The sequence below is a fragment of the Rhincodon typus genome, chromosome 3 (genome assembly GCF_021869965.1).
Source record: "Rhincodon typus isolate 14 chromosome 3, sRhiTyp1.1, whole genome shotgun sequence".
NCBI lineage: Eukaryota > Metazoa > Chordata > Chondrichthyes > Orectolobiformes > Rhincodontidae > Rhincodon > Rhincodon typus.
In genome coordinates this window covers 25,460,547-25,484,772 of record NC_063334.1, presented here as the reverse complement: position 1 = coordinate 25,484,772, position 24,226 = coordinate 25,460,547, and the positions used below count along the sequence as shown (strand labels likewise).

The 24,226-nt window shown below is 40.1% G+C and overlaps 1 long non-coding RNA gene across 1 annotated transcript in view; it reads right to left on the bottom strand.

Moving 5' to 3' along the window:
• Positions 1-24,226, bottom strand: part of LOC125487519 — a 55,360-nt gene that overhangs the window by 13,388 nt on the left and 17,746 nt on the right. The window contains exon 2 of the long non-coding RNA XR_007265933.1: positions 1,772-1,900. This is a non-coding gene — a long non-coding RNA (uncharacterized LOC125487519). The remainder of the gene's footprint in view (positions 1-1,771; positions 1,901-24,226) is intronic.

The window sequence follows — 24,226 nt, the reverse complement described above, 5'->3', positions numbered from 1 at the left end:
CTGGAGTACTGTGTGCTGTTTTAGTTATCTAATTTGGGGACAAATGTTCTGGCTATGGACAGAATGCAATGAAGGTTTACCAGACTAATTCCTGGGATGGCAGGACTGAGATATGATAAGAGACTGAATTGGCTAGTAATGTATTGACTTCAGTTTAGAAGAATGAGGGAGGATCTCATAGAAATTTAAAAAATTCTAACATGACTGGACAAAGTAAATATAGAAGGATGTTCTCTATGACTGGGGAGTCCAATAACAGGAGTCACAGTCTATAGATACGTGGTAGGCCATTTAGGACTGGGACGAAGAGAGATTCTTTCATCCAGAAAATGTAAGCCTGTGGGATTCTCTGCCACAGAACGTGGTTGAGGCCAAAGTATTAAATGTTTTCAAAAAAGAGTTATACATAGATCTTGGAGCTAAAGGGATCAAAGGATATGGAAAGAAAGTTTGAAGAGGATATTATGTTGAATAATCAGCCATGATGATATTGAATGGCAGAGTAGGCTTGAAGAGCTGAATAGTCTACACTTGCTCCTATTTTCTGTGTTTCCATGACAGCTGTTGGCCTGCCAGGGTATGAGTTGATTTTAACCTTTCCTTAATGTCTTTGGCTGAAGTGCCCTCACAATATCACTCCATCAACGGCAGCAATTGCCTACCTGGCCTTCAAAGTCCACCCAACATGCCTACGTGGCCTCTTAGCCACTCTTACCGTAATTTCCAACCCATTGCCTCCTTAAGCTGGATTTTTTCCTAAATGTAACACTAGAGGGTTTATGAGTGGCACGTGTTATTCATGCAACATAACTGCTGGGACATCTTCAAAAGGACAGAATTTCACTTTGATAATTAATTAATTAAAAACATTATCATTGCTGAATTCTCCATTTCCTGGGCATTACAATTGACCAGCAATTTAACTTAAACAGCCATTTTAGTAATCTGGCTACAAGGGAAAGTCAAAGGCTAGGAATTCTGTGGCGATTAACTCAGCCCTTACTTCCAAAGCCTGTCCACCAACAGGCACAAGTCAAGAATGGATATGGAATACTCCTCACTTGCCCAGATGAATAAAGCTGGAGACATGATGAAGACATCAAAGAAACACTTCATATGTAGACACCATCCAGGATACAGCAGCCCATTTGATCGCGACACTATCCATTACCTTCCACATTCACTTGCTCTACCACTGATATAGCTGCAGTATGTACCGCTAAAAAGATGCAATGCAGCAACTCACTGCAGGCTTCTGTGACAGCAGCTTGAAAACTCTCAACATCTACCACCCTATAGTAGACGTAGAGGAAAACCATCACTTTCAAGTTCCCTTCTGAGACATATATCATTATTACTTCACTGTTGCTGCTCCAAATCCTGGAAATTCCTTCCTAACAGCACTTTACCACATGGACTGCAATGGTTCAAGAAAGGCAGCTCATCCGCCAACTTCTCAAGGCAAAGAACAAATGTTAAATATTAAATTGTGGAAATTTAAAATGCATAGGATTGAAGTCAATGGTGCTGGATAGTGTTGGCCTCTCATTAAGACCATGAGTTTCAATATCCTCAAGGTCACCAAAGCTGCAGGAGCCTGGAACCAATTCCAGAAATTTTTTCTGCGAGTTCTGAACAAAGTGAAGTTCCTACAGTACTGTTTGAAAAGCAGCAAGTTATCTGGTTAACAAGCACAACCAATACCACTAACAAAATAGATCAGGTAATTATACAGATGGGTAACTGTTATTTTGACATTCTGCATATTTACCATAACAGTGACAGCTTTCAAAGTTTTCTTTGTTGGTGAAATGTGTCTTCTAGATTTGAAATTAGGTGGTTTCGATGTAATTTTTAAAATTTTCATTAGTACTTTGTCGTGGTGAGAATGGTTCAATACCTGCATGGGAAAAGGGAGGAGACTGGGTTAGCATTTTATGGGCAGTAGAATATTCCATTCCATGATCAGGCATGTTTTTCATTTGCAATTTTGCAATTTGCAATCAACAATTTTTTTCCCCAAATTTGGTTTCCACAATTCTGCATTCTTCTGGATATCAACACCATGTTTTTACAATAGTGACACTGTAACATTGAGTTACTATGTCTCTGAACTGCTTCTTAGTTGCTAAAATTTTAAGGTAACTTTACTGCTGCTCCCCCATCCCTGCACTTCTACTAAGACTGGGACTGCCTTCCTGGTTCCACTGTTTTTACAGATTCAGATATAACCTTGTTCCTGGTTAGAATTTCACTCCCTTCAAGTATGGCTCAGTGGTTAGCATTGCTGCCTCACAGTGCCTCATAGGGTCCTGGGTTTGATTCCAACCTTGGTTGACTGTCTGTGTGGAGTTTGCATGTTCTCCCCGTGTCTGCGTGGGTTTCCACCAGGTGCTCTGGTTTACTCCCACAGTCCAAAGCTATGCACGTTAGGTAGGTTGTCCAGTGATGTGCAGGTTAGGTGGATTAGCCATAGTAAATGCAGGGTTATGGTGGGCGGTTGGGTCTGGGTGAGATGCTCTTTATTAGGGTTGGTGCAGATGGGCTGAATGGCCTCTTTCCACACTGTGAGGATTCTAGGTACATTTCTGTGGATCTCCTGGCAGCTTCCAATTTTGTCATTACTTTCTTCTGCCCAGCAATTAATTCTGTACACCTCAAGAATCCTCATCGCTTTCGAAATATCTCCACCTTATTCAACAACCAGACTGCAAGAACTTACCAAAAGTAGCCCACCATTTTCCAGAACAAGAAGTGAGCATATGTGGGTGAAGGCAGTGAGGAAATGTTCCCCCACTGCTACTGTAATGTAGGCCTGGACTTCAAGTTCTCACAGGAGGCCATTAGTGGAGCCAAATCAACAAGAAGAGTTCCATTCACAAGGAATGCATTGATCCAGGGCTAATCAATACATTCTGAACAAGCATTGTGATCCAGATGAAGATGCAATGGATCATTATTATTTGCAGAGACTACTTGCGCTAAATCAGGAAATATGACTGTTTTGAGAAGTGACAGAACATCTCTGCGCACTAAACACCCTGTTTCAAGGATATATGGAATGGGACAGTGTGACTGTAGGAAGATTATGATGCTCTCAGCAAGACTGTACATTTCAATGTCCTCAAGTCACCAAATATGCACCAAATATGATTGTGAAGAGAATCAGCCAAAATAAAAAGTTTGTGAATAGACTAAACAGAAAAAAACCCTCCATTTGCGTGCACTCCAATAATTTCCCTTCAAGTAGTTTCTGGACTTCACTAACTGAATTTAAGAATATCTAAGATTAAGGAATAGAAAAATGAGTAGACCATCCACCCATCAAGTTGTACCATTATTCAATAAGATCAATCTGATCTGATTAAACCATTTCCTGTCTGCTTCCCTTTTGGATTCCCTTGTAGGTCAAAATCTAATGTGGCCTTGAATTGCCCAACCTCCAGTGACCCTGTTGTCTGTGAAGAAGTCTGAAGGTTAATGACTCTCTGAGAGAAGAAATTCCTTCTCATCTCTTTCTTCCATGGGGGTTGAATGAGCACACTCGAGTTCAATTTTCCCACATATCCTAACAGTTTATATCCCCCAACCCCTGACTAGCCAAGGTAGAGAAGGGAAGGGGAGTCCAAAAACAGTGGGCTTAAGTTTAAGGTGCGAGGGGAAAATTTAAAATGGACCCGAGGGGCAACTTTTTCACACAGAGGGTGGTGCATATATGGAATGAGCTGCCAGAGGAAGTGGTGGAGGTGAGTATAATTACAACATTTAAAAGACATTTGGACAGATATATGGATAGGAAAGATTTAGAGGGATATGGGCCAAATGCAAGCAAATGGGACTAGTTCAATTTAGTAAACCTGGTCATCATTGATGAGTTGGACCAAAGAGTCTGTTTTTGTACTGTATGACTCCATGACTCCTATGACACAGCAACCCTAAATGTACAATTCTACTCTTTTACTAACTTAATGCTCCCACTAGGGGCTAACCTTGCCAACCCTCCAATTCATCTCTCTCAGTGCTTACTGTGTGGTCTCTGTCAGTGAATCAGCTCACACTCTGCCCTCTCTGTATATCCCTCCATAATGTCCATTCATTTATGATCAAGGCTCTTGCCATCTATTAGCATATTGAGGATGATTGTCTCAATGTCAGGGCCATGATAGAAATGTGACTGACAGTTGATGATACTCTCCTTCTAACTGAAGGCTCCTTGCCCCAACTAGGCTGTTGCGGTGAATTTATCACCAAATCACACTTGGCACTTTTTCTTCCTTTGAGGGTGTAAACCTTGTTCTACCCAATCACTGTCCATTTAAAATCCTCATTTTGTATTGCCCTCCCAAGTACCAAATTTTTCTCACTGTGGTTTCTTGCCTTAATAGCTTCTGTACTGAATGCCTTCTCATTCTCAGTGACTTCAATCTCCATCTCCACTCACATTGCTCTCCCTCCTCTGAGCTCGCTGTCCTCTGATCCTCCCTTCATCTCCCTTTCCTTGTGAACTCTCCAACCCAAAATATATGGCTCATCTTCCTTCACCTTGCCATTTCACTTAGCTGCGTTCCTCTCATGGTGTTATTTACAGATGAGGCCACCTCTGATCCCTTCCTTGTGTTGTTCCCCATTCACATTCACCTTCCCCCTTTTAACCACAAACCAGTCTGTGCTCACCCTGAAATAATAGTTTTCCAATGTACGTACAACTGCATTTCTAAACTTCAACGTGTCTAATCTTTCGACTCTCTGTTAACCATAATCTTCTCCAGTGACTTATTTGTTCTCCACCTTCAATGCTGTGATGCCCAATAAAATCATTACTCTACTCCCAATCTGGCCATTCCTGCTGATATGCACCTTAGTTACACTCTCTTATCTCTAATAGGTGAATGGATATGGCACACAACACTGGTTTAACCATTCACTATCAGATCTGGCTGGACCACATAAAACGCTCTCCAGTCTCAGTAAAACTACTCAATATCCCAGGATCATTCCTCAATGTAATTTGGGATTTTCAATCTGACTCCTGCCCCTGACTGTAGTAGGTGAGAAAGTGGGTTTAGATGTGAGGTTTGGTCCAACATAAGGGGATCTTTAGAAGAAGTTTGGCTCAGTGGACAAGTGGAGTTAATGGAGGGAAGTGATTTGTTCTACTTTACTCAATGTATTCTCTCTATTGAAGCAATCAATTTAAAACCTTGTCCCCTGTTGCCTCCATTTACAACTCCAATAATAAATACATAATAATAAATACGTATTAATCGATTAAAACTATCTAACTGATTAAAGATCTACCAGCATCTTAGGTTTGTTTAATATATCCTCATCAGTTGTGTGATCCTTTGATCTTTTACTTGTAAATTCTGTGTTCTGTGTGCTTCTTTCTCACTTCACCTGACAAAGGGGCTACGCTCCGAAAGCTTGTGTTTTCAAATAAACCTGTTGGACTATAACCTGTTGTCATGTGATTTCTGACCTTGTCCACCCCAGACCTACACTGGCAGCTCCACATCAATGATAAATGTGAGGAATTACTTTGGCATAACATTGTGACTTGGCTTAAGGCAATCTCTTCAGCTGTTGCTGCCACTTCCCTCATTTAACTCCACTGAACTAAACTTCCTCTAAGTATCCTCTTACACTCGACCAAACCTTACATCTTTCCCTACTTTCTCACCGATCTCCCCTATTACAGACAAGGAAGGGAGTCAGTCTGAAATTGTTCCATTGTTCAGTCCATTAGGCTGAAGTTTTGTTTCCCAAACCCTGTTTATGAATATCAGAGTCTAGTGAGAGGGGCTGTTGCATGCAGGAGTTACTTACCAGGCAAGACCCGATAACTGAAGAGAGGATTTGTGGAGTTTCTTTGGTGTAAGAGATGTGCAGCAAGTAGAGAAGGTGGCTTTAATACATGTAACTAAGAACTTGCTTGCTTTCCCAGGTGAATTCAGTACTTTTCAGAAATCAGAGACTTTAAAACTTCAAACCTTTGGTTGAGTAAAAGTCTGGATAATGTAGCCTGCTTCTTCTGATGTTACTTCTTGCAGATTGCCACAAAGAAAGCAAGACATCTTAATAAAAAGTTTTCAGAAATCAAAGTGCATCAGACATACAATGATGCCATTGAAAGCAATCGATAGTCTATTGATACTAAGGTAGGACTTCTCATTGTCAAGAACCATCACCACGTAACAGAGGCGGACAGGTGACCTTAGCACTACTCTTGTACATAGCCAGTTTTGTTAATTCCGTTATATACCTCAAGGGTAGATTGGAGTCAGAAAGACTGGACTTGTCCTTGCTGTTTTGGGGTCCAATGGCAGGTGTGACATTCCACAAGGATGTTATTCAGGCATTGCAATCTGTTTTAGGAGGCTTCCAAAAATGTGATAGAAGTTGCAGTTCTAAAAGTCAGGTAAATCATGGCAGCCACCTTAGAATGAATAGTGTTTTATTAAAAGAGGTTTTGTCATTTTTTAAAGAAAAATAATATCCTTATGCATTCTCCCCTTCTTGCCCACTTCAAGTACATCTTACCATTAAAACAAACCTCCTGCTTCTTTGACCATGTTTTTAGTGAACTGCTGACAACTTACCTTTGCTTCCTAGCTCCGATGTTGACTGTTCATGTTAATGGTTCTCTGTACGCAAGTACTGATCCCTAACTTTCAAATCTGCCGTAATCACTTCTCTTCAGAAAACAAAACAAGCCATAACTCCAGAATCATTTTAGAATGGTAAGATAATCCCCAGTTTCTTTTCTCTATTGCCAGCTATCGCCTGCCTGTCAATTCCATCCTCAACTCCAACAAGATAATCACCCACTTCCATTCTCCCTTTATTTTCTCAAATGTTCGAATAGCTGTTGCCCTTCAAATCGGTGTGCACCCTTTTTTTCACCGAATTTCATGTTTGAACCCCTCTAATCAATTTTCAGCCTTGCCTCAGTTCTGAAAGGAATCTTATGAAAGTCAAAATGGCATGTGACGGTGACCACAGTATGCCATCTCCTCTTTGCCTTCCCTTCCTGTTTGCCAGCTTTGATGTAGTTAACGCCACCATCCCTTCCAACACCTCTCCACTGTTGCCCAGCTGTGTGGGACTGCTCTCACCAGCTTCCGTTACTAGCGATCTATTGGAGGCAGGAATCTCTTGCCTTGAATTCTGTGCCTGTCTATGCACCATAACCTTAAGTATCCCCCAAGCACCTATCCTTGATCTCTATCTATTTTTCATATTTTCATCTGTAACATCAAAAACACAACATCAATTGCCACATGTACAGTGTCAACACCCAACTTGACCTCATCATTCCATCTCAATCCTTCCACTGTCTCTTAATTATCGGACTGCTTGGTCACATTTAGCCAATAAGAGAAAAATATTGCAGATGCTGGAAATCTGAATGAAAACTGAAAGTGCTAAAGCCCGTCAGATGGTCTAGAGCATCTATCGAGGGAAAAATAGAGTTAACATTTTGAGTCAAATATGACTTTACTTCAGAAAAAGTGTAAGAATTGGTAAGAGGCTAGAGGGAGGATTCCAGTTGAAGGGAGAATACTAGAGGCAAGTGAAGAGGTTTGCAGATTTGGGGAAGACTCCTGCTAAAGAAATTAAAACTGAGGCAAAAAGAAAAAGATTTTAATGTCATGCAGACTTGAAATTCATTGAGGTAGAGAAGTAAGGGAATAAAACTAAGTCCTTTCTAAGGGTAGATCGTTCAGCATCAGAGACAGGAAGGTTAGAGGACATAATGAACATACAGTAAGAGATGGAATTTAGAAGAAGGGCTGGAGACAGAGGGAAAAAGACGGAAGGGAGGATCTGGAGGAGCATTTGTACTAATAAGTTGTTGGAATGTATGTTCCTTAACACTTGAAATGAACAGAAAAGATGTTTTGTTGCTGTATCAGATGAAATGAAAGATGAAATGAAAGTGTAAACCAGGGGAACTTTGAGAAGGAGTGAGTCGATGCTGTTGAAAGACAAGTGTGTACATATGGTTGCACATGGAACTAAGTGTGGGCACCAGAATGTATGAGAACAGCAGTCAAAGTAATGCTGTGTGCCCTAGAGACACCTGTAATCTGTTGCATGTACTATCATACTGTATCTTCTAAATATGTAAGTTCTTCAGGGACTTATGTGATCTAGAGTGTGCAAGGGTAGCAACTTCTGTTCTAACGAGAAGAGCTTTTGGTATAAAAAAGATGCAGTTTATTGAGAGATAGTAGGAACTGCCGATGCTGGAGAATCTGAGATAACAAGGTGTAGAGCTGAATGAACACAGCAGGCCAGGCAACATCAGAGGAGCAGGAAAACAAGAAAGCATTTTTCTGAAGAAGGGTCCTGACCCGAAACGTCAGCTTTCCTGCTCCTCTGATGCTGCCTGGCCTGCTGTATTCATCCAGCTGTACACCTTGTTATCTGCAGTTTATTGAACTATGTCTGAGACTTCAACCTGCTTGTAACCTTGGTGTTGTGTTTAACCTCAGGATGAAATTCTGATTTGCATATCTGCTCTACCACTGTATCTCTGTAATAATGGCCAACAACACCCCTTTCTCTGCACATCAGAATCATAGAATGTACAGAAGAGGTCCTTCAGCCCATTGAATCTGCACCAACAAAAATACTCTAAATCTATAGTAGTCCAACTTTCCAGCACTTAGCCCTTAGCTTTGAATGTTATGACATTTCAAGTGCTCACAAATGTTTTTTTAAAGATTGAGAGATGTCCTGCCTCAACTAACCACCCAGGCAGTGCATTCCACATTCCCATCACCCTCTGGGTGAAAACACTTTTCCTCAAATCTCTTCTAATCTTCTAAATCTTCTAAACCTCATCCAGACCTGAGGAATTTGTCCACTCTTAAGCCAGCCAAAACCTCTTAATCCTCCTTACTGCCTATGTCAGCTGCTGAAACCTTCATTTACACCTTGATTATGTTTAGACTTGACCATTCTGATATACTAGATAGCACAGTGTGGAGCTGGAGGAACACAGCAGACCAAGCAGCATCAGAGGAGCCGGAAAGCTGATGTTTTGTGTCGGGACCCTTCAAGAATGTTCCTCCAGCTCCGCACTATGTTACCTCTGACTCCAGCATTGGCAGTTCTTACTATCTCATTCTGATATACTCCTTGCCAGCTTTCCACTCTCTGTAATTTTGAGGTTATCCAACATTCAGTTGCCTCTGGCCTTAATGACCCCAGGAGCCATTCGCTCATTATATTTGAGCTTCCTGCGCAGATAAGCAACATTGCAATTTTAAATTCTCAACTGTTTACAAGCATTTCCCTGACATCACCACTCCCTGTTTCTGTAATCTCATCCAGCCCTAACAACTCTGTAAAATATCTGTGTTGCTTTAAATCTGATGTCTAGTACATCCCTGACTTTAATTACTCCACTTTTCCCAGCTTGTATTCAGCTGACTGAGCCCTAAGCACTCAAATTCCTACCTCAAATGTCTGCACCTCACCTCTCTCCTTCCTTATGATGCTCCTTAAAACCAACTGCTCTGACTAAACATTTGATCACCTGCCTTAATAATTTCCTATAATGCTTTGTTTGATGGCATTCCCGCAAAGTGCCTTGGGATAATTTTCAATGTCAAAGGTGCTAAAAAGATGCAGTTTGTGGTGATGCTAATTAAACAGTGCTCAGTACTTGACAAGAAACAAAAGTAACTGAAAGATTTATTAAAATACTTGCAAATATGGAGGGAAAGACCTGACAAACTCCATTAGGAGAAGGTCAAGAAAATGTCAAAAGGCAGAAACAAGAATTTTTTTGGATCTTCAAGTACTGAAACAGGTTTGATATTCCAAGAAAATAGCTTTCTCGGTCATCATTTCCTATTAGTGCCTACAAGTCTGTACACACTACATGTTAATGATTCTGTTATGAAAATTTGCCTGTTCTTTAACAGTATGTTAGACCTGTTGGAACAGATGCCTCATAACTCTGCATATTGTCAATCAACAGGGTGGAAACTCAGTTCCATTGCTTCTCTCTCATAGATCAAACTTGATCTTACTGAGAGTGACAACTTGATGTTTCAGTTGTTCAGGCGAGGAAAATATGCAGCATGAATATTTCTGTTTCATTTAAAACACAGGTCAACTGTTGAGAAAATAATTAGTCAACCTGCTTACAATTGATGTTGGACTTAAACTGTGGCTGATGGGAAGGAAGGTCGAAAAGTGTTTAAAGGGTGTAATTAGGTAGGGACTGAAAGGAGACTTGTATGAAAAGACCATTGAAGGGATGGGGGGGAGGTGCGATGGGTGGCTATCGGTGTTGCAATGAAATTGGGAGCTGAACTCCTACATCACATGACTCCACCCTCAAAATTCTAAACTTATCTTTGTTTGGTAGTGGCCCCTTTGAGGTTAGGCCGAGTTCGGCCTAGTTTTCTCATATGCAGGTCAGCCCAAATATGCAAAGTCATTGAAAACAGCTCTACAAAGGCCCCACACCTGGCTTGGGCACTGCTGTTGGACATGTCTTGCCTGCTTTGATCCAAGATAGTGGTCGGTCCATTGCTGGCATCCGCCATTGTTGGATATTTAGGGGCCTGTTTTTTGCCTTAAAAACAATGTTGTTCCATCAAATTTCTAGTCAATAGAATTTTACTAAGGACCTGAATAAGAGATTGAATATTTTATTGGAGTTGTTAAAATTCCAAACGACTAAAATGTCAGTCAATCAATGCCCTGTATGAGATAGGGTCATCTGATATTTGGGCAGGCCAGTCTTCATACTTGACTAGTCTCTGAACTCAGGAATACTAGTTGGAGAGGCAAAGCCATTTCTGTTGGCTGGGAAGCTGGAAACCATTTTCCCAATACAGAGTGGGTCCATCTGGACAGGTAGAAACAGAAAAAAAATTGGATTTGTAGAATACTTTTTGTAACCATCTGATTGCTCAATTTCAGTCAGTGTTCTTTGATGGAAATGATTGGCAGCCATTTTGCATGCAGCAAGATCACTGTCAGCAGCAATGTAATAACTAGTTAATCTGTTTGTTTTTGCCATTGTGATTGAGGAATTAATATCGATGAAGATGTCAAGGAGAACTCATCATGCTTTCTTCACAACAGCACCATGAGATTGTTCACATCCATCTGGGAAAACAAATGTCACCACAATTGAAGGTCTCATTTCAAAGGTGGCACCTCTGACAAAGCAGCATTGCCTTAATGTCAGCCTTGAATGTTTATTAATACTTTCTCTTTGTATTGGTTTTAGCTGAAGATGTTGAAATGTGGGCAGTGCCCTGATGGGAATAGGGTGTACAATGTAAATAGAATCCCTGTTCATACAGATTTGGAAGAAACATGACACACATCAACACAGTAAAATGCATGGATAATTAATTTTAAAATATAATCTCAATGCACCTTAAACCAAATCTTTCTATTTTAGCAACTTAAAGAACAAAACCGTAGTTGCAACATGAAAAGACAAAGCCAAGCATTGTTACAACTATTCACGTTAGATGCAGCAGATTAACAGCACTGACTGAAACAAACCTAAATTTAATCTGACCTGAGGTTATGCAATGTGAAACCATGTGGGTAGTATTAATGCCAGTGAATTTCTTATAATTCAGCCTCAAGAATGTGTAAATAGAAGAGGAAACTATCGAACAAAGTTGCAAACACAATCAAAGTGTTGATTTTAATTCTAGGCACAGTATTGCAATGAATCCTTTTGTGAGCCAAGTCATCAATCATGCTGCTTTTCTTGATAGAAGTTTAAATAACTCTGCTACTTTTATGAGGTGCTCCCTGAATTTATTCAAATGAATAGATATATGGAGACTTTTGCTCATGTGGGACCTTGAGACACTTGTAGTTGGAAATTTCCATTAGTTAAAGAATCATAAGGAACAAAAAAGAAGTTTCTGGAAAAGATCAGCAGGTCTGGCAGCATCTGTGAAGAAAAATCAGTGTTAACATTTTGGGTCTGATGACCCTTCCTCAGGACTGGGTCTGCAAACATTACCCCTTCCAGGTGACTGTCCTTTCAGTTCTCCATTTTGTTCTTTCTCTGACCTGTCCTGAGCTAGCTACAGTATTTCAATGAAATTTAACATAAGGTTGAGGAACAACACCTGAGCTATGTACAATATTTTGGAGCTGGGCAACAGCTCAACGATTTTAGATCATGGCTTCTGCTTCCATTTTGTTTACTTAATTTTTGCTGTTTCTTTTAATTCTCTTGTTTCATTTTCAATCCCTTTACTTTGCATTTAAACAGCAGCTTTCCTGCCATTCACACCTTGTCTAGACCCAAATTCTGTTCCTTCACTTAAGTCATTCCCACCCCGTTGCTTTTGTATCATGCAACTTTCATTATTTAACCCTGCTTTCCTCCACCCTAGCTCAAATATTTCCTTTTGTTCTTCGTTATCCCTCCCTCATTTTATGTGTTCAGAATCTATTACGTTATCTAATTTTTCTGAGTTCTGATGACAGGTCATCAACCAGAAACATATGGTTTATTTTTTGCTCCAAATTGTTGCCTGACCTGATTGCTTCAGCTTTTTATTTTTGTTTTTCATTTTTAAAGGTATTCTTGTATATCTCTTGACAGGAATGACATTCTGGACAGTAAGTGGCAACAGGAGGAGAAGGAATGCTACTAGGAAGCCAAAGAACCTCCGTTGCCATTCAATGTCAGAGTGACAGAGAGCTCTGGCCAAGGGAGGCCAAGATATCCTGTCAATGTGAGTAGGGATCTGATGTTGAATGGTAAAGCAATTGACTATCAAGGGAAGATGGTTGGTCTCTGTTATTGGAAATGGTCATTGCCTGGTACTTAGGTGTCTGAACCAGATGGCGACGGCAGAGTAGGCAGCATACAGGCTCAGCCGGGGCTCGTACTTTCCATCTAGTGTTTTTTTTTTCTCTTTTCTTCCTTCTATTTTTAAATTTTTTAGTGTTTTTTTTAAAACTTACCTTGGCTTGTGAAGGGAGCGGTGGGCGGTCTGGGGACCTGGAGGGGTTGACTGGTGGACTGGGGCCTGGTGCAGTCAGCCTGTCACAGGTCTCAAGCCTGGCAGGACAGGGAGAGCGAGACCATGTGTGGAAAGCTTACAGTGTGGAGTTTCTGCAGGATATAGAAGGACTGTGATGTTTATCTTTTAACTTTATTTCTTTATCTTCCTAATTTATACTAAAGAACTGTAATGTAGAACTTCTGGCTTTTCTCTTTATTTCTCTATTTTTGTACCCAGTCTATTTTAGTACCTAAGATTCATACCTAGGTACTTTGTACCTAAGATGGTGTCTTGTGTGGTGACATCATACACATTTCACCATACTCGTGTACTTTGCACTTGAGTACACTTTACAATAAACCTAATTCTAATTCTAAAAGGTGTTGCAAATATTACTTGCCCATCATTAAATTAAGCCTAAATGTCACCCAGATCTTGCTGCACGTGGACATGCTCTGCTTAACTATCTGAGGAAGTAAAAATAGCATGGAACACTGGGCAATCCACAATAAACATCTCTCTGCTGAACCATTTCCATCCCTTATTGAGGGAAGCTCATTGATGAAGCAGCTGGAGGTGGTTGGGATATTACACTGAGGAACTGCTGCAGTGATGTCAAGCCATCAATAAATCCAATAGGGAATTCAGGATGGACTTGTTAATCCAGAGAATGGTGAGAATATGGAATTCACTAACGCATGAAGTATTGAGGAAAACAAAGTAGATGCGTAAAAGTTGAAGCTGGTTAATTACATGAGGGAGAAAGAATTGGCAGGATATGCTGGAGAATTATGGGAAGAGATTCAAGTTAAGTATAAACAGTACCATAGGCCAGTTGGGCTGCATGACCTGTTTCTGTTTGTAGTTTTTATGCACTTGTCAGAGACAATGCGGGAGTGGAAGGCAAGACTCAGGCACACGTTGGCAAGTAGGCTGGGCCTTATAAACTCGCAGCGCTACATGGCTGGATTCAGTTCAAAAATCTCAGCATGACAATGGCATTAACTTCTGCTATTCTTACACCAAGTGAATGCTTTTAAACAGAAGTCAATTCAAAGCCATACAAGTGACAGAAGAAAATCCCTCACCCATAACAAGTTGACAGCATAGATTAGGTGGATCTCATTAGTGTGGCAGGTTCCAGTTTCCTCATGTGCTGTGACTAAACTGTCAGAATAAAAATAGTCTTGTAATAACAATTCAATCAAGAAAAATGAAGAAATGTATAACTGGAACAGTTAATCCCATAATCCTGCATAGATTGGTGCCAAAAGATTTGATATTTAAAAAAGAATTTTGAACAAATTATCATATATTTTCAGCTTTACCTTCTAAAGAAAGTTTATCTGTGTTGTTTAGATGATATTCTACTGGATCAGCCTTCTCTCCTCTGGGGACAAATCATCCAATAAATTAATGCTGACATTCTTATTATTTAACAAATAAGGGAAGGTTTCAATATGGCTTCCATGGATTCATAGTTGAGCATTTAGATCATAGGAAGCTTAACTTTTGATGAATGTTTGGAAGCATGAAAAAACATAGATTGCTCTCTATGAATCTTTTTAAACAAGCTTTAAATGCCAGAGATTACCAATTTGGTAAAGTTTTACCTCATACTCCTGGATTTGAATTTGTAGTTGTAGTAACACTCTGAAAGGTTTATCATAAGAATAAGAATTAGGAGCAGGAATTGGCATTTGGCCCTTCAAGCCTGCTCCGCTCTTCAATAAGATTTTGACTGATCTAAATATTGCCTCAACTCAACTCCCTACCTGCCACCCAAAACCCTTCATTCCCTTGTCATCTAACTCAAAATCATGAGTAAATTAAACGACCCAGCATCCACTGCTTTTTTGGAGGGAGAATCCAGTGAATTGGCAACTATCTGAGAGAAGTGACTGCTCCCTATCTCTATCTTAATTGAGAGATCTCTAATTTTTGAACTGTATGCCTTCATCATAGAGTTATGCAGCACAGAAACAGACATTTTGATCCAACCTGTCCATGACAAGCATAATTCCAAACTAAACTAGTCCCGCCTGCCTGCACATGACCCAAAACTCCCAGGTTTTGGAGACGCCTACACATTGACGGCTCAAGGTTTTTATATCTTGCGAAAAAATTATACTCATAGAAATTTTTTAACCATGATAAAGAGGCTTTATTTTGGAATCGTGGAGGACAGTTTTTTTGCCTAAACGGAGTTGTGTTTATGTTTGGAGAAGTCTTCACATGGTCAGCTCTGGAGGAATTGTTTTTTATTTTATCCAAGGAATTAAAACTGTCTGCTGGACTACTTGAGAAGTTATTGTTTTTAATTTGATTGTACAGCTATATAGTTGATTTTATTTAAGTTTTATATGATTGATTTTTTAAAGAAAAATTTGCATTTTTAACATTAATTTCTGTGGGTATGAAAGGTCATTTACAATATTTTATTTATGAGGTGCTACTGAAAGCTTCTTTTTAGGCTTAATATCATCGAGGGCATAAAGAAACACAGAGCAAGATGGCTAGTGGACTTAGAGAAGTGACTACACAGCAGGATCAGTCAGATAGATGGATGACTGTCAGGAAAGGTAAGAAGGTAGTTCAGAAGTCTCCTGTGTCTATTCCTTTCTCAAACAATTTTGGGCACTGTTGAAAGGGATAGTCTCTCAGAGGAAAATAGAAATAGCAGTCTGAACTTGGGTACTAAGAATGAATCTTACATTAGGCAGCTTTTGACAAAATTTAAAAGAATAATTGTTACGGGGGACTCTCCTGTCAGAGGCACAAATAGGAGATTCTGTGGCATTGAGCATGAATCTAAGATGGTGTGTTGCTTTCATGGTGCCAGGATTAAGGATGTCTCAAAACATTTGAAACTCTCCTGTCAGAGGCACAGATAGGAGATTCTAAGGCATTAAGTGTGAATCTAAGATGGTGTGTTGCTTTAATTGTGCCAGGATTAGGGATGTCTCAAGACGTTTGAAACATATTGTTAAAAGGCAGAATGAGAATCCAGAAGCTATTGTACATATTGATATGAGTGACATAGTTAGGGAAACAATTAAGGGTTAACAGAATGAATATAAGAAGTTAGGTAGAAGCTTAAAAAACAAAACCTCAAAAGTAATAATTTCTGGTTTACTCCCAGTGCCACGCTGAAATGAGGGATGGAATAAAAGGATAATGGAGATAAATTACTGGTTGAAGAGATGGTGAACTGTTCAGGGATTCAGTTTCTTAGATCATTGGGATCTCTTCGGGGGCAGAAAAGACGTGTTCAAAAAGGTAAGGCTTCACCTGAACTGGAAAGGGACCAATATCCTAGTAGGGAGATTTGCTAGTTTTATTAAGGGAGACTGTGAACTATTAAAGAAGGGGCAAAGTAGCATTGTAAATAGAAAGATTTGAGAGGATGTTTATAAATCTGAAAAGAACAAGCTAATTAGAAAAGACAGACAATAGCAAGTCAGAGAAAGAAGTAACTCTGAACTATTAAACCACATTTACTTCAATGCAAGAGGTCTTGCAGGTGAGGCTGATGAACTCAGTGCATGTTTGGAAACATGAATTGGGATGTCATAGCTATTATAGAAACTTGACTGAGGGAGGGACAGGACTGGAAGCTCAATGTTCCGGGTTTTAGATGCTACAGGAAGGATAAGAAAGAAGGCAAGAAAGGAGGGGGAGTGGTGTTTTTGGTTAAGGAAAACATTAATGCTTTATCTAGAGAAGATATTTCTGAAAAATCATCCGGTGAGAGTATATGGGTTGAAATTAGAAATAAGAAAGGAATGATCACCTTGATGGGTTCATAATGTGCCCCCCCAAGTAGTCAGAGGGAAATTGAGGAAAAGATATGCAGAGAGATATCAGATTTATGTATGAATAATAAGGTTGTAAGAATAGGGGATTTTAAATTTCCATGCATTGACTGGGACCACCATAGTGCTAAAAGGTTTGGATAGTGAGGAATTTGTTAAATGTGTTCAAGAAAATTTTCTTTATCAATATGTAAATATTCCTACTAGAGAAGGAGCAAAACATGACCTGCTCTTGGGTAATCAGGCAGGGCTAGTGACTGAGGTGATAGTAGGGGAACACTTTAGGTCTAGTGATCAGAATTCTATTAGTTTTAAAATGTTCATAGAAAAGGATAAAAGTCAATCGGAGAAAGGCAATTTTTTATGGTATGAGACACGAACTTTCAAAAGTTGATTGGAGTAGAGTGTTCACAGGTAAAGGGCTGTCTGACAAGTGGGAGGCTTTCAAAAGTGTGATAATGAGAGTTCAGAGTCTTTATGTTCCTGTTGGACTGAAAGGTAAGGCTGGTAGAATTAGGGAACATAGAAAATAGAACATAGAACATTACAGCGCAGTACAGGCCCTTCGGCCCTCGATGTTGCGCCGACCTGTGAAACCAATCTGAAGCCCATCTAACCTAAACTATTCTATCTATTCATCTTTGTATTGAATCTCATGAGATGGGAGAGATATTAAATGAATATTTCACATCAGTTTTACTGTGGAACAATGGATGAATAAAGGTATTGAGGTTCTAGTCAAAAATAAAAAAAAAATCATTTATTAGATATAGACAACTGGGTTCAAATTAATCTCTTGAACATTATAAAGAGTGCAGGGGCATTCTTAATAGTGAAATCAGGAAAATAAAGAAGGGGTATAAGATAGTCTTGGCAAATAAGATTAAGGGTAATCCAAAGAGATTCTACAAGTACACTAAGAGTAAGACAGCAACTAGAGAGAGTAGGGCCTCTTAAAGATCAAACAGTTCATCTTTGTATTGAATCTCATGAGATGGGAGAGATATTAAATGAATATTTCACATCAGTTTTACTGTGGAGTAAGAAATGGAGGCTAGAGAAAACAGGAAAGTAAATATTGATGTTTTGAAAATAGTTCACATTACAGAAGAGGACGTGCTGCAGGTCTTAGAAAATATAAAGGTGGATAAATCTCTAAGACCTGAGCTAGTGTATCCCAGGATGTTGTGAGAAGTTAGAGAGGAAATTGTGGGGTCCCTTCCAGAAATATTTGAATCATCTATAACAACAGTTGAGGTTCCAGATCACTGAAGATTAGCTAATGTTGTGTCTTTGTTTAAAAAAGGATGTAAGAAGAAACCTTAAAACTATAGACCTGTGTGTCTGACTTTGGTGGGTAAGTTGTTGGAGGTGACTCTGAAAGATTGGATTTATATGCATTTGGAGATGCAAGGAATGATTAGGGATTGTTAGCATGGTTTTGCGTGAGGGAAATCATGTCTCACAAACTTGATTTTTTTAAGGAAGTAACCAAGAAGATTGACGAGGGCAGAGTGATAAACATTGTTTACTTGGGCTTTAGTAAAGCCTTTGATAACGTTCTGCATGGTAGTATAATTAGTCAAGTTAGGTCACATGGGATTCAGGGTGAGCTTGCCAATTGGATCCAAAATTGGCTTAACAACAGGAGACAGAGAGTAGTGGTGGAAAGTTATTTTTTGGACTGGAGGCCAATGGCGGTCCACAGGGATTAGTGCTGTGTCTGCTTTTGTTCGTTCTTTATACAAATTATTTTGATGAGAATATAGAAGGCATGGTTAATATGTTTGTAGAAAACACCAAAATTTGTGGTATAGTTGACAGTGAAGATTATCTAAGATTTCAAAGAGATTTTGATTGTTTGGGTCAATGGGCTGATGAGTGGCAGATGGAGTTTAATTTGAATGAATGCAAGGAATTGCATTTTGGTAAAACAAACAATGGCAGGACTTATACAATTAAAATTAGGGCCATGGGTAGTGTTGTAGAACAGAGAAACCTAGGGTTCAGGTACATAATTCTTTGAAGTTTGCATCACATGTAGCTAGGGTGTTTACGAAGCCATTTAGCACACTTGTCTTCTTTGCACAGACTTTTGAGTATAGGTGTTGGGAAGTCATGTTGAGGTTGTACAGGATGCTGGTGAGGTCTCTTCTGGAGTACTACATACAATTCTGGTTGCCTCTTTTTTTTAGTTCTGGACTGCCCTCACAAGGAGAAGTATAATATGGTATTTGCTCTGTCAATGCCCTAAGGGAGGGAATTCCAGGATTTTGATGTTGTAGGAATGACAATATATTTCCAAGTCAAGATAGTGGTTGGCTTGAAGGTGAAATTGTAGGTGGTGGTGTTCTCTGTCCTTCTATATGGTTTATATCATAGGTTTGGAAGGTGCTGTCTCAGAATTTTTGGTGAATTTCTACAGTGCATCTTGTAGATGATACACACTGATTTATTGACTGAATGTGATGCCAATTAAGTTAGCTGCTTTGTCCTGTCAAGCTTCTTGAGTGTCGTTGGAAATGCACTCATCCAGGCAAGTGGGGAGGATTCCATCACACTCCTGACTTATGTATCCTACATGATGGACAGGCTTTGGGGAATCAGGAGGTGAACTATTCACTGCAGTATTCCTAGCCTCTGACCTGCTCTTGTAGCCATTGTGTTTATGTGATGAGTCCAGTACAATTTCTTGTCAATTATTGCCCCCAGCATGTTGCTGGTGAAGAATTCAGCGATGACAATGCCATTAAATGTCAAGGGGCAGTGGTTACATTGTCTTTTATTGGTGATGGTCGTTGTCTGGCATTTGTGTTGCATGAATGTTACTTGGCACTTGTCAGTCTAAGCTTGGATGTTATCCATGTCTTGCTGCATTTGGGCATGGATTGTTTCAGTATCTAAGAAATCACAACTGTTGCTGAACGTTGTGCAATCATCAGCAACATTCCCATGACCTTATGATGGAGGGAAGGATATTAATGAAATAGTTGAAGAAGATTGGACATATTGCACTACACTGAGGAACTCCTGCAGAGATGTCCTGGAGCTAAAATGACTGCCCTCCAATAACCACAACCGTCTTCCTATGTGTCAGGTATGACTCCAACCGTGAAGAGTTTTCCTTATGATTCCAATTAATTAGTTTCCTAGGGCTCCTTGATGCCACACTTGTTCAAATGTGGCCTTCATGTTAAGGGCCATCACTCTCACCTCACCTGGAATGAAGCTCTTTTGTCCATGTTTGAGCCAAGGCTGTAATAGGTCAGGAGCTGAGTGACCCTGGCAGAACCCAAACTGGGTGTCACTGAGCAGGTTATTGCTGAGCAGATGCTGTTTGATAACACTGTTGATGACACCTTCCATCACTTTACTGATGATGAGAAGTAGATTGTTGGATTGGTAATTGGCCGGGATGGATTTGTCTCACTTTTCATGTACAGGACATGCCTGAACAATTTTCCACTGTCAGGTGGATGCCAGTGTTTTAGCTTTACTGTAACAGCTTGGATGGTGTGTGGCAAGTTCTGGAACACAAGTCTTCAGGACTATTGCCAGAATGTTGTCAACACCCTTAGCCTTTTCAGGATCCAGTGCCTGCTTGATATCACTTCAAGTGAATCAAATTGCTTGAAGACTGACATCTGTGATGTAATGGACCTCTGAAGAAGGCTTAAAAGTATCACCTACTCAGCACTTTTGGCTGAAGATTGCAGCGAATACTTTAACCTTATCTTTTGCCCTCCTATCATTGAGGATGGGGATATTTGTGGAGCCTCCTCCTCCAGTGAGCTATTCAATTGTTCACCACCATTCACAACTGGATGTGGCATGACTGTAGAGCTTAGATCTGATCCATTGGTTGTGTGATCACTTAGCTCCATCTATCACTCCCTGCTTAGGTTGATTGGCACTGTTTTGTAGTTTCATTGGGATGACACCTTACTTTTAGGCTGGTGTTGCGCCTGGTTTGCCCTCCTGCCACCTTCACTGAACCGGGGTTCAATTCAATCATTGATTCAATGATTCATTCTTTCATTCTATGAGATTATGATGGTTATAAGCCCAATTTTTTCTCATAAGACAATCTTTTCATACTCGGAGTTGCTGAACTGATCCTCATTGCAATTATTTTCTTTCTTAAGTAAGAAGAACAAAACTATACACAATACTCTAGATTTGGTCTCACCAAGGCCCTACACGGCTGCCACACAACACTTTTACTTTTATATTCCATTTTACTTGCAATAAACTCCAACATTCCATTTTCCTTTCTAATCACTTTCAGTACCTGCAAACTAACTTTTATTGATTTATTTATCAGTACATCCAGAACCTGTTGTACAATAGAGATCTACAGTCTCTACATATGCAGTGCAAAAAAGTATTAAACACTTAGAAGGCAATGGCAGGTTCGCAGCAGTACTAACATGGATTTATAGTTGGCACACTGCTGTTAACAATGTTCAGAACTTGTGCGAGTACATCGGTGAAACTAATTCATTGCACTGGTGTCCAAATAACTTGAAGTCTAACTTGTCGGCTGTAGAATTCTTGCATCTGAATCAAGTTTCTGGTTTTAAACCCAATTCCGCAGACTCAAGCATGAAAATCTAGACTAAACCACCCCGCGCAATGCTTAAGGAGTGTTACATTGCCAGAGGTGTCAGTGAGATGTTAAACCATGGCCCTTTTTGTTCTCTCGGGTGGACGTAGAAGACAGAGATACCCAAAGGATGTTTATCCTGGCTTGAGAGTCTCAAATGTGAATCTTTTTAGTGGATATTAAGCACAATCAACAGATTTTTGGGTCTTAAGGAAACTGAGGGATTTGGGAATTGGACAGGAAAGTGGAATTGAAGTGGAGCTGACTAATCCAATGACACTTCAGCCTGAGTTTGTCCCCTGCGTTAAGAGTGCAGAGTTAGAGCCATACCAAATCCACAACCCTGACCTGGGAGAAAGTGCTTCAGGTCTTCAGGTTTCTGTTCCAAGGGCTGAATTTTCTCGGAATTGCAGTGACCAATTCTGGAAACATTGCAAAAGATGCCAGGCTGCAAGAATTTCTTTCTTTATTCATTCACAGGATAAGAATGTCACTGGCTAGGCAGCATTTATTGTCCATCCCTAATTGCCCAGAGGGCAGTTAAGAGTCAACCACATATGCTGTGGGTCTGCAGTCACATGTAGGCCAGACCAGGTAAGGATGGCAGTTACCTTCCCTAAAGGACATTAGTGAACCAGATGGGTTTTTTCGAACAATCGGCAATGGAGTCACGGGTCATCATTGGATTCTTAATTCCAGATATTTATTGGATTCAAGTTCCACCATCTGCTGTGATGGGATTTGAACCCAGGTCCTCAGAACATTACCTGGGTCTCTGGATTAACAGTCCAGCGATAATACCACTACGCCATTGCCTCCCCTATATTGGTTGGGTGGAAGGCCTGCATCAGTGCACCAGCAATTACTTTAAGATATAAAAGTACCCAATAAAACAAAAACCAGGCCTCCAATCCTCACCCCCTGCCCATTGTCATGGTATCTATGACATCCATTCCAACCTATGCTTCCTCCACCAACTCCTCAAGGCCCTTTGCCAATTTAGTGCCAACTCATGCCACCCCCCCAATTTAGCAATGATTTTACAGTAGCTTTATGTAGCAGCTAAGATGGAGAAAAGAAACAGCACTGTGATAAATTATTAATTAATCAATTTAGTGATGTTAGTTGAGAGATAAATGATGGCCAGAACACTTGACCATTCCTTTAATTCTGGACAACCTGGGGAAAGAGCCTTATGGTATCTACATTATCAAGCCATCTAAAAAATATCATACTTTTCAAAGAGATCATTTCTCATGCTACTAAGTCCCATTGTACTCAACCTTTCCTCCTATGACAACCACTCCTCCAAAGAATTCCTTCTGCAAGGTAAGTGTATGCCTCTATAGGTAGACAAAGCTATACTCACAATAAAGGAGTTATACATGGTAGCTCTTGCAGCTTATCTGTAATATCTCAGCAGAATAACACATATCCTTGGTCTTTTTACAAATATGTTGTAAATTCTCTCTGTTCGCTGGTAAAAAAAAAAATCACAGATAACATCTAGGCATCTTTCACTTGCTAGCTCTCTATTAGCTCTCGGTGAGCTTGCAAATGGAAGGACAGATTCATTCTTTTCACATTCTAACAAATCAATCAAATCCTTAGCTAAGACAACACTGTTAACAAAAGCCACGCTCTGGATTCCACATTGCATTTACTCCTCAGAGTATGCATTGCTCTTGGTTGGGCAGCTTCACAACTCTCCGACCTGCACAATGAAAATACTGTTTCCAGCTGAACAGCTGATCTCTTGAAGTACCATTTAGTTGTTCAAACATCAGCTCAGGCTGCAGCACTGACATAACATTGTCAGGTATTACTTCATTAGGAGAGACTGCGCTCCCCATTATGCTGAAGAGACTGTGGGTGAATTCACCTGTAAGACATGAGAGAAGTAAAGACAGTGTGTGTCGGTTTTTGTTATCTCTGCATTTGAGGGCATCATCCCAATCTGGAAGGTGAAGCTTAGGAGCAGGTATAACCCTTTCCCAGGCACAACAAGGAACTTACTCTGCATCAGAAGAAAGAAATTCATTTCAGTAAAATCATTCCACATTCTGCAATCAAGGTGCAGTCACCATCTTTGTTGTCCATGCAGAAATTCGATGGGAATTAGTTGCCTGTGGTATGGGTGTACTAGGATTATCCTGACTACATTTTGCATTACTAGACCATCATTTCCATCTTTTGAATGGGACGTTAAACCAGTGCCCGATCTACCCTCTCAGGTGAATATAAAGGACATTCTATCTCATTATTTGAAGAAGAATAGCAAGGTTTTCCCCTGTGGTCCAGCTAAATATTTATCACGCAGTGAGTACCTAACCCATGTCATTTGTTTGGTTGCTGCTTGTGGGAGCTTACTGTGCACTTATGGAAAGTGAGCCCTAGGAGGGCAGATGAAGTTCTTCAAGCCTCCTTGAAGAAATGCAACGTGGATATCTGGAAAACCCAAGAAGGAGCTGCACACCTTGAGTGTCATCGCTGATGATGGGTTGAAATGAAGCATTGACATGTAACCATGCATTGTAACCATGGCATCCCAGCCTCCCGTTCCCCAATAACAATGCATCCCACAGAGATAGAGACTGTAGGACTCTTCAGTCATCTGAGAACTAATTTCTAATGTAGAAGCAAGTCATCGTTGACCATGATGGATTGACAAAGGGAGAGACTGTCTACAGCTTGGTTGCATTATTTCATTCAGTCTTCTGTTATTTTTCTAAGTGTCGTGCTGGGCACAAAATCACAAACAACACCTCCAATTACTGTGAATAGAGAAA